Below are 15,058 nucleotides of genomic sequence, written 5' to 3'. Positions count from 1 at the left end.
CTTCTGTGAAAAGACAATTGCAAAAGCATGAGGGAAAATAGAAGAATTTCAGCGAATACCAAATGGAGGCAAGGAAAAACGTACTATTTGTTGTTTAAACAATGGTATAAATAACAAAAGGAAGCTGATCGAGTGACATAGCGTGTCGGAGAAACTCAAAAGCTCAAGTTCACAAAGTCACACAGTGCCCGAAATAAAAAAGAAGTTGTCACATATCAAAGTCGCCGTGAAAAGGCGAGTCGTAGCCCACCGTCTGAGTGTCATATGAAAGCTTATTAGGGTACAGAGAAAAAAAAGGCGCACAGTGGGAAAAAAGCACGAAATGTCAACTTTAATCTTGAAATTTCCACTTTAATCACATAGTTTATTTTGTCATTAAAGTAGAACATCATAAACTTCATCTTAAAAGCGTTTAATTTACTAGTTTCTCAAATCCCATCATAACTAAAATAGCATGTTAAATGCTTTGTTTTGTATTTGATCTTCTATGTGCTCTATGTGTGTGAATCACTACATGCTTCCAGGCTTTCTCTTACTCCGACAGGACACAGAATCCATTACATTCGTAATATTACAGCTCTTTGAATAATTAAAATACTGAGATGTATACGTGATATAATTTTCATGATGATAGAAGTTAAAGCATGTTATTAAACATGGGAAGATGGTGGCACAGTGATTGTTCATGTCTCACGCAAGATGCTTGCTGCAGCATGCGCCACCTTCGATGAAATACTTTATTGTAGCAGTGCTGTCTCTTTCAAACGTACTAACCCCCAATTCCTGTCCTTACTTTTCTTTCTCCAAATACCCAATCGCCATACAATCAGCTCTGTAATAGACGTTAAGCCATCTGTAAGCTTAGAACGCCAATTCTTCAAAACCTTTAAGGAACATTGAAATATCTTCGTAGTACGTGTTTAATTATTCTAGCCATCTATCCTTCCAGTGTCGCGTCAGCACCAGCAAGAATACAGCGCGAGGCAGGAACAATCCGTGAACGGAGCACCAGCTCCTCGCTAGCGCTGCGACACCATGTCCTCACATGTTTAATTATTAACAATATAGATTATTTAAATGAAGTTAAAGTTTTCTCTGTATAATATGATATACATATTTTGCTGCATTTCATCTTAAAAATTATATCATCATCATATGTAAATATGCGCTTTATAAAGTGGCTCAGGTTGTGCAATATTATAACTGTAGTGCAAGTTTACAGTGAGGTAATTGTACTTATAAGTACAAACAGTTCTACAAGGAACACTTGATGGACTGATTGAGTGCGTTTATAGTTCTTGGGATGAAACTGTTTCTGAACCGCGAGGTCCGTACAGGAAAGGCTTTGAAGTGTTTGCCGCATGAGAGCAGTTCAGTAGACAGCATGGCTGAGGCAGCGTGTGCTTGATGCTGTATACTGATAATTCTCTTTCCAATCAGCTGCTGTAGGTCTGTGATTCCCCACTCAGATACAGTGATATAAATACTCCGAGTGGTGCAGTGAGAGTAATATGGAAAAAGATGATCCACTGTGGCAACCCCTAACGGGAGCAGCTGAAAGAAGAAGAAGAAAGTGCAGTGAGAGTAACAACGCTAAAGCAGCTATGGTATTTGGAATACTTTGGCTATTCCCTGGACCATTATATTGTTACAGGTTAATTACAATCAGATGCCTTAAACTAATAAACAATATGTAGTTAGTCTCAGTGTATATGATAAAGCCGCATCAGGGATGTGGATCGAAAAAAAGAAAGGGTAACCACACAGAAACAGTAGCACTGCTTTGATGCTGGGTGCCGCCAGTTTGCAAAACCGAGCGGAGAACTTGCGTACGCCAGGGTTGGAGCTATCGTGAAAATGCATGTGGCTTTACGCCAAGTTTAGGTTTTATACGTCGTGATTTCAGCGTGGAACATTCGTACGCAACATTTTTGTGCGTATGCACCGTTTATACATGAGGCCCCTGGACACTGGCCATATAAAGCTTTAGTGTTCTCCAAAAGTCTCAGTTGAATTTTTTCTAGGTATTTCAACTTACTTACACATCCCAGGCATGTGCAGGTCTGAATGACTTGCAAATAACTCCACTTGGTGTGCGCAAGTATCCCACGTGTTAGAATGGGGACTGGTCTGGAGCAAACTCCTGCTGGCATAGTTACCTTATATTACTACAGGCATATTCAGAAAACAGATGAATTGTTTAAAATAGTGAGTAAAGTCTTTGGAGCAAGAAGACATTTCCTCATCATCCAAATAATTGAACATAAAGCTAACAATAAATTTAGTGACCTCTGTACCAACTGCTTCTGTGAAATTGCAGATGTTTAAAAATTCCAGAGGCTGAAAAACCTTTATATCTACAAAGAACATCAAGAACATTATGATGATGTTATTAATCATGGTCTAAGGTTGTTTAACAGTCTCCACCACAGGGAAAATGTATGAATGTCACTATATCAAAAGGACAAATTGTACATTAATACCAGTTGTTGTATGTATTGACTGTATCCTCTTGTGGTAGACAACCTTAACCCACAGCTGTATGCCTATCGGACAAATATTGGAGCGAAGGATGCAATTATCTGTCTACTCCGCAAGGCTTATTCTCACCTGGACAAAGCTAGCAGCACTATGAGGATTACATTTTTTGATTTCTCCTGTGCCTTCAATAACATCCAGCCATCCAATTTAAGCTCAGAGATATGCAGGAGGATGAGCCTATGGTGTTCAGGATAATGGACTATCTGTCATGCAGAATGCAGTTTGTGATACTTAAGGACTGTGTTTCTGATACGGATGTGAGAAACATTGGAGCAACACAAGGAACAGTCCTATATCATTTTCTTTTTACTGTGAACACCTCTGACTATAAGTATAATACCAAGTCATGTCACTTGCAGAAATTCTCAAAGGATTTTGCACTTAAGGGGTATATTGATAAAGAGGATGAGGCAGAGTATAGGAGTCAGATGGAGAAATGTATTTCTTGGTGAAAAGAGAATTGTCTGCATCTTAAGGAACTGGTTATTGACTTCGCTACACGAAACAGCCTCTATGTCTTGTCACTATCCAAGGAGTGGATGTGGAAGTGGTCCACTCCTTCAAGTACTTGCTGGTCCACATTAATAACAGATTGGACTGATCTTGGAACACATAAGAGACTGCATTATTTTAATGTGGAAAGTGTCATCCTTCACATCTTCTATAACTTTGTGATGGTCAGTGCAATTTTGTACTCTGTGGTGTGCTGGCCTGGTAACATCAAGAGAGGCCCACTGAATCCACAAGCTAGTTAAAAGTGTAAGCTCAGTTATGATGCACTCTTGACCATCTACAGGTCATAGAAAAGGGCAGATTTAAAACAAAACTGAGTGCCATTGTGAACAATGCTGCTTATTCTCTCTTTGATACAGTAATACTGAAGACTTTTAACAAACAAGAAACACTACTGGGGCTCCTTTATACCAAAAGCAATATGTCTGCTTAATGCCTCAATGGGACTGGGACAGCTGAGTCAGAACTTTTTTTTAATTTTCTTCGTTTATAGTCATTCCAGTGTGTGTTCAGAACAAAGTGTGTGTGTTTATGTATTTATTTATTGAGCTTCTGAAAAGCCATATTTCCCCCTGGGACAAATAAAGTTCTATCTCTCTATCTATGCAACCCATAGAAATTAGATTGTTTTAGTGAGGACACACATACTGCATCTTCTTCCAGTGTTACCCTGTTTGGCTCATGTTGAATCTCCTAACAGACTATTAACACTTTTATTTATTCACTGGTTACCCATCATTCATTGAGTGTCCCTGTGTGAGTCATTTATCCATCCAGTGCTCCTATGGAAAAAAATATGGAAGCAATTTTACATCACATATTTGTGATAAAATCATCATCTAAATAAATCAGTGAATTTCGAGTGAATTTTGAACTTAAATAAGAACTGAATTATAGCAAATTTTGCATGGATGGGCCCTCTTCATCACTGGTTTGAGATAATGGGTGAAGATCTGAAGTAAACACGGCACTTTACATTAATAATAACAACAACAGTATTAATAATACATTTTATTTACATTATAGTATCCCTTTCCAATACTTCAATCTCACAGACTCAATATGAGCCCCATCTGTATGTAAGCCATGGTGTTATTGTATGCTTTGCATCGTCTTGCCAAATTGCTGGCTCTGATGATGGAAGGATAAGTCTTTTTGGAGTTCCAAATACAGTCTAATTCTGTAATTTTACCTTTATGCAAATATTTTAATTCAAAAATAAAACTGATAAAAAAAAGCTGTAAAAAACCACAAATATGCTAGGTATGTGGATAAACAGGCCAGGATTGCAGTAAAACAGAGGCTTGTGACCAGCTTTGGAAACGTTCTAAAATTATTTTATAAGGCGGCTGTCTACTTCCAGTGGCGAAGTAAACTAAATAAGGCTAGTCACGCTAAAATGCATGCGCTCTTCTTCAGATCTAACAAAAGGCGTTGGAGCCACAATGACAATATAACTAATGTCTTCCACTTTTATACACACAATGACAGGTTTGGTCTTTTAGTCTTCAAGTTATGTAATTTTGTTCACAGTCTACACTATCAAAGAGCACATTACATACCAATTTACACTGTATTCAATCAGATTTAATTTTTCTACGGTGCCTTTCAGAATACACACCATTACACGGTCAATTAAAAGCAAGCAATAGCACATGATTACAAGGTGAATTTATAAAAGAATTCAAACTCAAAAGAAGTCACAGGGAAAAACTGTTGCAAAATATTCAGAACTCAAGAAACATTAAACACACACACACAGCACAAGATTGCAATGAATAACTATTTGCCTTAGCTCAGACCTGTGCTATTTCTTCACGGCTCACAAGGACATTCAAATTCTGCCCTGCTCACTCTCTGTATTGAGTTTGCATATTCTCCCAGTGTCCACACGGATTCTCCCGGTACTCTATGCTACCTCCAAGATCTCAGAGACATCCACATTAAGTAAATTGGCTACTCTAGATTATCTACCTTTAACTGAATGTGAGATATAATGGACTGGTACTTCATCCAGGATTTGCTTCTGCCTCTTGCTTGCTGCTGAACTATTTGCTACTGGCTCTCCACGACCTGTGAATTTTCACAGAACTGAATGGATATTACTGTGTTAGCTTTTGTGCCACTTGTGATAATGTTTAAGTGATCTGACCATACATAGGACCTTTTAGTTTAAAATATACCATTCTCAGACCCGATTAATCCAACTCTAGGTTGCACGGGGCCAGAGCCTATCTCATCAACATTGGGTGCAAGGCAGGAAACAATCCATATCAGAGAGACACACTTCACACAACCACACTCACAAGAATCTCTGATGGATAACCTAAATGTCTCTGGGAATGCTTCAGTTCGACTTCTGTTATTCTTAAGCACAGTTCAACTTAATAGGCCAGCATACAGTACGACAGACAGACAGACAGACAGACAGACAGACAGACAGACAGACAGACAGACAGACAGACAGACAGACAGACAGACAGACAGACAGATAGATAGATAGATAGATAGATAGATAGATAGATAGATAGATAGATAGATAGATAGATAGATAGATAGATAGATAGATAGATAGTCCGAATTTACACCAGAATGACTAAAAAGAAAAAAACTTTTTAGACAAAAGACAACTTTCTGACTTAACAGCCACAGTGAGCCATTCTACAGGTGTGTTGTTGTTGGTATAAAGTAGCCCTCACAGCATTTCTTCAGAAAAATATGTTGGTTGGAAGTCCTCAGTGCAAGTGTATCAGAGAGAGGATGTGCTGCATTGTTCCCATGTATCTAATTGGCTATCTCTCTCACCCCTTCACCACCTGATATAATAAATTCTTTGCATTTATATAGCGCTTTTCTCACCACTCAAAGCGCTTAGCAATTGCAGGTTAAGGGTCTTGCTCAAGGGCCCAACAGAGCAGAGTCCCTTTTAGCATTTTACGGGATTCGAACCAGCAACCTTCCAATTACCAGTGCAGAACCCTAGCCTTAGAGCCACCACTTCACCTAGATGATGAATGGTGAGCCTACTGGCACAATAATGGCTACCGTTGCATCTTCCAATGAGCACATTGGTGGCGGATGAAGTGCTTCCCCTCTTTCTGATGTAAAGGATGTCACTTCCAACATTAAACGAATGCAGTCTCCTAAGAAAAAAGAACCTTCTCTGCCCTTTCTTATATGCTGTAGTTCCTCAGATTCCTCTGTATTATGAGACCAGTCCAATCTGTCATTGATGTGGACTCTTTGGTGCAGCAAAAGTCAATAACCATTTCCTTGGTTTTGCTGATGTTAAGTTGCAGACAATTCTTTCTGTACCAAGAAACACAGTTTGCCACTTGCCTCCTATACCCTGTCTCATCCCCCTTATCAATACACCCAATTACGTGCATAGTCATCTGAGAATTTCTGCAAGTGACGTATAATCACACATATAGTATAAAAAATCCAAAACATGAAATTTGAAATAAAGAGGGATATGCTGTTAGAAAACACTGTTATTGTGTCACAATTAAAATACAGAATGTGGTTAAATAAATAGATGTGACACTTGACAAGAAAGCACTGATTAAAACATTTACAACAGTTTTTAGACAGACAAGAGCCCACTATATCTAATGCTACAAACCCCTCAAGTTCAAAGCAAAAGAAAATCTGATACCAGTTTTGCCCACTTCCCAAGAGCTTCTAGTTATGCCTGCAGTGTTTACACCATTTTAATTGCTTACATGATTCATATAAAAGTTCTGTCCTGTGCAATGATCAACAGTGTAATTGGGTGTATGTGGGATAATTTTTCCCAGCTCCTCAAATGTTGACAGTTTTACAGACAAATACACTGTAGTCACGCACTGCATGGCCTTGGATGTCTGATGTTCTACACCCACGTTCAGTGTTACCCTGTGAGGCTTATCATTGGTCTCCAAGGAGTATTTAAACATTTTTCTAAAGTCTTCATCAAGGAGTAAAGAATGAATGTGACCCAGATCTGGTTACTTATTCCATGTTCAACATAGCTTGCCACACTGTAGACAAAGAATGGGACACAAAAATGGGTTGTAGGCTTTATTCTGCTTTTGTTTCAGCTGGAATAAGGAGTATGGACTGCTTCCTGGCTAAACGTTTTGTAAATTTAAATGTGAAATCTATTCTTCTTTACAAATGTGCAACAAAATTGAGACTTTAGAGGCAGCAATTGCTACTAAACGTCTGTTAAACCAAAGAAAAATTGTAGAATCAGTGGGAAAATAAATGTATCTTTACCAAAATAAGATAAATGTGGGGTGACAGCAATATGACATTTTTTATAAAAATACCTATTAATTAATTTTCAGGGGCCTGATCAATACTGGAACCACTCTGGCTGGAATGCCAAGTCCTAGAGAGGCACATTTACATGCACACCTATACTCGGAACGCATCCTAATTTCAGGTCTTCAGGATATTAGTGAAAGACCCATGCAAACGTGCTGAGAAAGTGAAAACTCCACACAGACAAGTGACCGAGCTGGGATTCAGACTCAGTGTCCTGAAGCAGTGAGATGACTGCAATAACCACTGCAGAACCCCTTTATACCCACAGAAAAAATGGATATATAAAAAAAGACAATATAAAATAAAGCATCTTACCCCTCACACAATAAGTCAGAATAAATTACATTTTCCATCAAAAAAACTAGGGCAAATTAACAAATTTATTCCGATTGTTTTATTGCTATTGTAATGATCATGAAGTGCAATGAAAGATCTGTTTCATGTATTTTCCCCACAGCACTCAAAATGAAAAGTTCTTAAATTTTCAAATTTCAGTCTGTTTTGATGACTAAATGGCCCCTTGAAGGAAGATGTGGTGATGACCCCTTCATACTTTCTGAGTTCCTGACCTACAGCTGACCTGAAGTTTATACATCACCAATGCACAACTCTTTGCAAGTGATAATTGCAATGAAGGGGACTCCCCTTTTATGTGCAAGCAGATGTATCTTTGATAAGCAATCCTTATTACTCCACCATCCGTTAAAATTTTATCACTAAAATGAGTGAGGATTTAAACGAAAGCTCCTCCACCGATGCTTACTATCAATTGAAGTAAGAAAGCTTTATCAGTCATAATATCAATAACAGAATAAGAGAATATAACACAGTTTGTTTATGTATAAAATACAATGGCCAATCAGCACCAAAAAAACTCTTTTATCAGCAACCTCTAACTAAGATGTATTTTGGAACTATCAGGAGCCTCAGCAAACATCCTCATTCCACCCATGGAACACACCACCGGGGGCAAGACAATTGGCATTGACTGGAGCCGATGAGCAATTTGCAAAATTATATCAATTGTTATCAATGTTCAAACACTCTTTTAAAAATGCAAGGTAAACTGTCAAGACAAATGGCTAACTTGTGAAAAAAATGGAGAATATCTCAGGGTTTTCACAGATAAGACAAGATGAACTAACATGTAAGTGTTGTTGCTTCTTCTTCTCTCAAGCATATCAAGCAGCAGTCTTAGCACTGTAGGATCTCTTGCTGTGGCACTTTTCATGTTGACTCCATATGTTCATAGGAGTTCCTCCTTGGAGTTTAGTTTCCCCTACCAAGTCTAATCAGTACATTTATCTAAATTTCTTTCTTTATCTATCTATTCTCAGAACTTGATAATTCCAGTTTAGGTTTTCAGAGAGCAGAAGTCAGTCTTATAAGTAATGGATGTAAGGCAGTAATCAAACCTAGTTGAGAGACATGTCCACTGCAGGGCACACTTACACACACACACACACACACAAAGTGAGACAACTGGGTTGCCAATCGGCCTTCATTCATGTGATCTAAGAAAAAATAGATAAATAAAAACAGAGAAAAATGCACACAGCCTATGGGAAAATGTGAAAACTGCTCACAAAACGTGACCGAGTCAGGATTTTAACCCAGTCTTCTCAATTTGTAAGGTTGCAAAAGATTTATTTAGACTGAATTTGTCACTTATACACACACAGGGTATGTAGTGAAATTCAGCTCATTGAGCAGCCTGTACTGTGCTATAAAATTAAAATGTATACATTAAAATAAATATTAATGTGCAAATTAAAAATATTCAGGTAATTGTAATTGTGTAACACAAATACATTAGATGTATAATATTTCTGAAAAAATGATTAAATAATAAAAAAAATTGTTATATAAATAATAGATTGACTATTTTTATAATTTTCAGGAATGATGACAAGATGATCATTTGTCATTTGAGCATGCAACTATCTGCAGCACTGTATGGTCCTTTTTTGACATATTTCCATACAAGGCTGTCATGCACCGTGCCAGTATTCTTTCAATGGCTGTAGGACTCCAACATTCTTTTTGACATTCTGAATTTCTTCAGTGTTATGAGATCTTAAAAGTGCTGAATTGTCTGTCTCATAAGAATGTCTATGTGTATGTGTGCACGTATGTGGACCATGTTAAGTCACTCCTGATGTTGATTCCCATGTATTTGAAACACGTGACTCTATCCACTGAAGCACCGTTAATAAATACAGGGGTAGATTCAGGTATTGGTTTCTTGTTCTCCTTTCTAAAATCCACTATGAGCTCTTTTGTTTTGCTAATGTTGATGAACAGGCTGTTTTCCTGACACCACAGCGTTAAACAATGTGCTACCTAGATTTGAATCCTGTGTAGTGTTTTCTTTGTAATGACTGCATGTTTTCCTTCTACCATGTCTAACCATACTGTTAGACTGACTGGTAATTCTAAACCAGCCTAGACAGTGATGGACTAGCCTGCAATTCATGAGTTAATTTCTAAGCCTTGGACTTGCTTCTACAACACTCAAAATGAAAAGATAGAGACAACAAATGGATGAGGTTTGGGTCTTTTATATCTTCGTGGTCAATGGTAGCTTCCAATTGATAGTGGGTCAGAGTTTATGTTATCTGTAATCAAAACGAAGAACAGTTTTGTCAGCTAAACAAGAGTATCGTCTTATTTATAAAGCCATCAAATCCAAGTCAGGGTTCTTCAAGGAGGAGTCTATCAAGGCAATTAAAGAACAGTGGTGTAATGGTTAACTTTTAGAGTTATTACCATTTATTTTGGTTAAGGGAGCACTTAAAAAATATAACAAAAAGTTACTAAGGCTGCATCAAAGCCATAATGATACACTGAAAGCAATTTACAGAGGTGCACTGTTTACCACTCGGACTTCAGATGTAAAACTTTTTCCTGCGGCATTATCCTAAATGAGTTCACGCACAATTTCTTGACTGGCATTCCTTAAATCCTTTAGGATATATACAGGAGAAATACCAAATCCAATCTTGATATAAAATCATTAGCTTAAAACTAAAATAAATTACATTATTTGTGCAGGGCAGCTCCAAGAAAGCAAACAATGAGGCTTTGTTGGGTCCTCGCGGTCAGGAGGACAGGGAGACGAGCAGAAGAATACAATCCAGCTTGTGTATCCAGGCGCGAGCTGCGCCTCACTGGGCCGCCTGGACCGAATGCGGAATCCCTGTAGAAGGCAAAGCAACCCAAATCTGCGGCGCGGGAAGGTTTGGAAGGAGAAGGGGCACACAATACACACACACGAAGCACTATAAACAACAATCAAACTGGAGCATCCTGCTCTCTCGTGCCTAATTAATAAATGAGGACATGAATAAATGAATAAATTCAGGAATACATACAGTGCCAACAAAGTCTGCCATTCCCGAGCTGCCAGCTCCTTTCCTCTAATTTGCAGATGCGCGTGCGTTTCTGCCTTACGGCACAAAAGTTTCCTGCGCACTCCCGTTGTTCTTTCACACATCTTACCCGAATCGGCATTATCGGCGAATCTTCGCAGTCTTACGCCATTCGCACCTGCCTACTTTAAATTCAGTTTCTCACTTGCAGGTGACAGACACAAGGCTGAATCGGGCGTCGTGCCTGCCACGCTTACGGTTTTACAACCCCTCGGTGCGCAACAAATTTTCTTTAGGAGACTGTCTATTCACTCATTTTCTTGATGAATGAAAATTGTTGTTTTCCAACAACATTTACGGAGGTGCACCACATTTAATCGCTATTCATCCTCGACAATCCATTCATCCAGTGACCATCCGTTAAAATGATGATCAAGCGCCTTGCCACGCGTTATAAAGTGCGGCGCATACAAACACCACTGCTAAGAAATGAGAGAACGCGCATCTATTTTCTGATCCAGACATTTCATCCACCGCCTGGCACCCCGAGAGGTGTATTTTAGTGGCCCACTTTATCCATATTTCTAAGCAACGTAATTTTTATAAACAGCTACCATAACTTGACAGAACGTTCACGCACTGCTACGACAGCCAGTCATTTCATGAAGACAGCACGGTTTACCAGGCACGTACAGACACGGTAGACCAAAACATGCTGGACAACGGGCTACTGCAGAGTTAATACTGTCCAAGTTTTAACTGGCTCCGGTTCAGTGAACACTAACACTGTCGCTTCAGAATCCACGTGGCTTTCATAAAGATTCGCCAAGTTAGAACAATGTTCAGTGTTGCCTAGATAAGCGCTTACTTTTTTGTAGCTTTTTTTCATAAAATTCAGGCGACCGACAGTTGTTGAAAGCGAAACCTACCAAAAACTGGACGCAAATCCATTGCTGAGTGGAAGAAAAATAAAACCCAAACCGAACAAATAAACCCGGGGAGTCAATGTTTAATACGCATCCCAGTCATCTGGTCAGCACATTCTGTTACTCGCGTTAAATGACACGGTGACATTCTCCTTCCCTTTCACAGTTGTATTCTTGCCGATCTGCAACAGTTCTCTCCACACTTTTTAAGATATACATCTTTGAGCAACAGTTCATACAATTCGCCAAAAGTAGCCCGTCTTTTCCCGTCTGTTTTTAAACCGTAATGCGTATTCGCGAAGAGACCCGTTTAACCGGGATGTTAAGGACTGCGGTTGTTACGGGAATTAAAGCAGCCGATTATACCTTATACCGCCAATACACGGTGCTCGTGTTTACCAGCGGCTGATGTAACTCTTTCAAGTTTTGGCAGAGACCGTTTCTCCTGTGTACAGTACGAGCTGCGAAAACACAATTAAAATCGACTTCGCCTACAGCAACTATAACTGCGTGGCCCGTATCAAACATACACTCATACACACACACACACACACACACACACACACAATTTGGGCTTAGAATAACAAGGGCGGAGAAACGAACTACCGAAACCATCGTGCCAGCTTTGCTCTAGGTTATTTTGCTGTTCAATTAATATAACATTTCTAGACTGACAGCTCATATTCTTATATCGATTTGTCTGCCATAACCGTTTTTAACATGATAATGTACTCTGAGTTCGCTATTTTGGTACTCATACTTGAAAGGATGCTTCATAATAATGAAATCTTGCACAAGCAAACATACAAGAAGTTCTCAACGAACTGCGAAAACCCTACACACCCGTAACCTGCTGTCAAGTACGGTATGTCACTCAACAGCAGAAGAACGAGTAAAAAGCCGGTGCCACATAACGGTAACAACATTTTGTGTCAGAAGAATTTTAGGATGTGGTTAGTCTGCCTTTTCAGTACGGAGAGATCATAACGCCACCTTAATGCTCATGCGCCTCACCCAAAGCAACATGTATAAAATAAAGAATAATATCAAACACGACGAGACGCACGACACACATGCAACTACAAGCTCTTTCAGCACACCGTGTTGATTCATTCCCTATAGGTGATAAATGCCATGCATAGGAGAAGACACCGGCTTCAGGAAAACATTGCCTTGGAAATGCAAAACTGAAAACGCGTGATGGCTTTCGCAGATCGTGATACTGTTAGCTTCTGAACATCAAGAAGCCGCATTTGGCTGAGCTGTTTCCCGTTGTTTAGTAATGCTACGCGGAAGGAGTCCATGCGTTAAAATGGTAATACAAAATATATTAAAAAAACAGGGAAAAAAATTAAACGTTCTGACAAGTTAATGTTTAAACACTTTGAAATGTAAATGCAGTCTATTTATTCGTCTTAGAAAAGATGGCTATTATCATATCACTCGTACCACTCTATCTACCAGTTAAATTCATATTAAAAATAACAAAATGCAAACCCGCACTCACGCACAGAAGCTCATCGGCAGCTAGCGCTCGCACACAGAGCGCACAAAACACGATAGCGGTCTGTTAGCTGGCCACTCGTTGCAGTTGCATATTTGTTGCCTTTAAGGCAGGGTGTAATTTTCTTTTATTAAGAAATGACAGCAATAAAGTAAATGGCACCTACCCGTTACTGCGTTGCATTAATGTTATTCCGTTTTCAAAATCCCCCTTCTTTCGCCTTCCCCCCTACGCTTTTAAAGAATGAAAGCAGGTAACAGAAGCGTGCGAGGCTTTGATTTCATTGTGAATGCCAGTCCCCTTAAGAAATCTGCCTTGCTTTCTTAACTAGCCGAGCTTTCCTAGGGAGCTGGCCCTTTAAATGTGGAAGGGACTAAGTGTGTAGAAAAGGGAGGATTTTGAATATTCCTTATTTTTTTTATCATAACAGCACGAGTGCGGGGTCCCTCTTGTTAACCGGAGAGTTATGAAGGAAAAATAATTAACTGTTAATTTTTGCTGACTTGTTCCTGGCGGTAAACAGGCAATGTGTATTCATAGTTTAAGAATCGTCTCCCCCACCGTGCCGCACGATGGTTGCTTTCCACCATTAATCAAGTCTCTTTGCGAGCGCCCTGGTTCATATGTTGATTTGAAGACGGCGCTTCCTTTAAGGCAGGCGACCGTGTCTGCGAAATCAAACATTTTCATTTCAGATTAACAAGCGAAGGGGAAAAAAAAAAAAAAAAAAAAAAACTAGGTTAGGATTTTTCCCTCGAGCTGTCACTTTAATGTTTAATGACAGCCGAGGAGGTGTTTTTCTATTTCAAAGGATTAAAAAACGAAGCTATAGCTCACACATTTGCATCCAACAAGATGCTTTTCATCCGAGCAGTTAAAAATGCATTTTCTGCGTTAAAGTATATTTTAAAATTTTGTTTTCTCAGCACGGTAAGCAGGAGAGTGGATGTGTTCGTATTTTCTGGTAAAATCCTGGGCGATGTCACATTTTCTTCTGGAATGTTATTCACATTTCTATGCCGTATCTGTGCACTTAAGCCATAGGCGTCAGCAAAACTCGATTTATATTACTATACTTTCTTTATATAAATAAAGTGCTGCTGAAAAAACTCTTCGACATCTTAGAAAGCTTGCTATTAAAGAAAGACTACAAAGATTAAAACGTGTTTGCTTTAACTAATTGTGATTATTGTTTTAAGAAGTATTATTTTTATAACGATTGACACATCTTGTAAACTAATACATTCAGGTTTTATAATGCGCTTTGATTTTTTTTTTTTTTTTGGCACATTAGTGCTGTTTAAAGGTCCCATGAAGATCCTCTCAAGAAAGACCCGAGTGCAGCCGGCAGCACAGCTGCGACCCTAACCCCAAAAACACAGACGTTGACCCCGTGGCGTTTTTCCTCACCAGTTAGAAATCTCTTTTCTGCGTTGAAAACGCATTGCAAGTTTCACCTTTCACGTCTTTATTTTCACTTGTTTTCCTCATAACTCCATTTTTAGTTTTATGGATTTGGGGAAGTTGCCTCTACGGACTTGACTTTTGCAGCTGTTCAGGTGCCTGCACGCTGCTTTCCATTTAATGTGGGTAGTTGATACAACTTTAAAAGTGCTTAAATGAACTTTATTTACCCACTCTTTCATACCGTATGTGCGACTTAACACAGTTTTAAATAGTGCCCTTTTATTGCTGAACCGGGGTAGACAGAGAAATCAATGATTGGTTTACACTTCTAAGCATTGTGCTATATTTTAATTAAAACTTGCTGGGAGAGATCATGAGCGTTTTGCATTAACTTATTAACTTGTTTCACGTTCATTCATGTTAATTTATAAGAAAATAGATTGCTTCAATAAAGTACAAGGTTTACAGGTATTTTATTCAATCTT

At 38.9% G+C, this 15,058-nt stretch overlaps 1 protein-coding gene across 1 annotated transcript in view; it reads right to left on the bottom strand.

Annotated features, from left to right (window-relative positions):
* The window catches only part of plxna3 (plexin A3), a 312,944-nt gene extending 299,452 nt beyond the window's left edge, over window positions 1-13,492 (bottom strand). The window contains 1 exon segment of the mRNA XM_028813391.2: window positions 13,333-13,492. The gene's annotated coding sequence lies outside the window, so the exon portion shown is untranslated.
* Between the last annotated feature and the right edge of the window lie 1,566 nt (window positions 13,493-15,058).

This window comes from Erpetoichthys calabaricus, chromosome 11, assembly GCF_900747795.2.
Source record: "Erpetoichthys calabaricus chromosome 11, fErpCal1.3, whole genome shotgun sequence".
NCBI classification, from domain to species: domain Eukaryota; kingdom Metazoa; phylum Chordata; class Cladistia; order Polypteriformes; family Polypteridae; genus Erpetoichthys; species Erpetoichthys calabaricus.
Note: the sequence above shows the minus strand (reverse complement) of the source record. Positions and strands in the feature narration are given on the sequence as shown.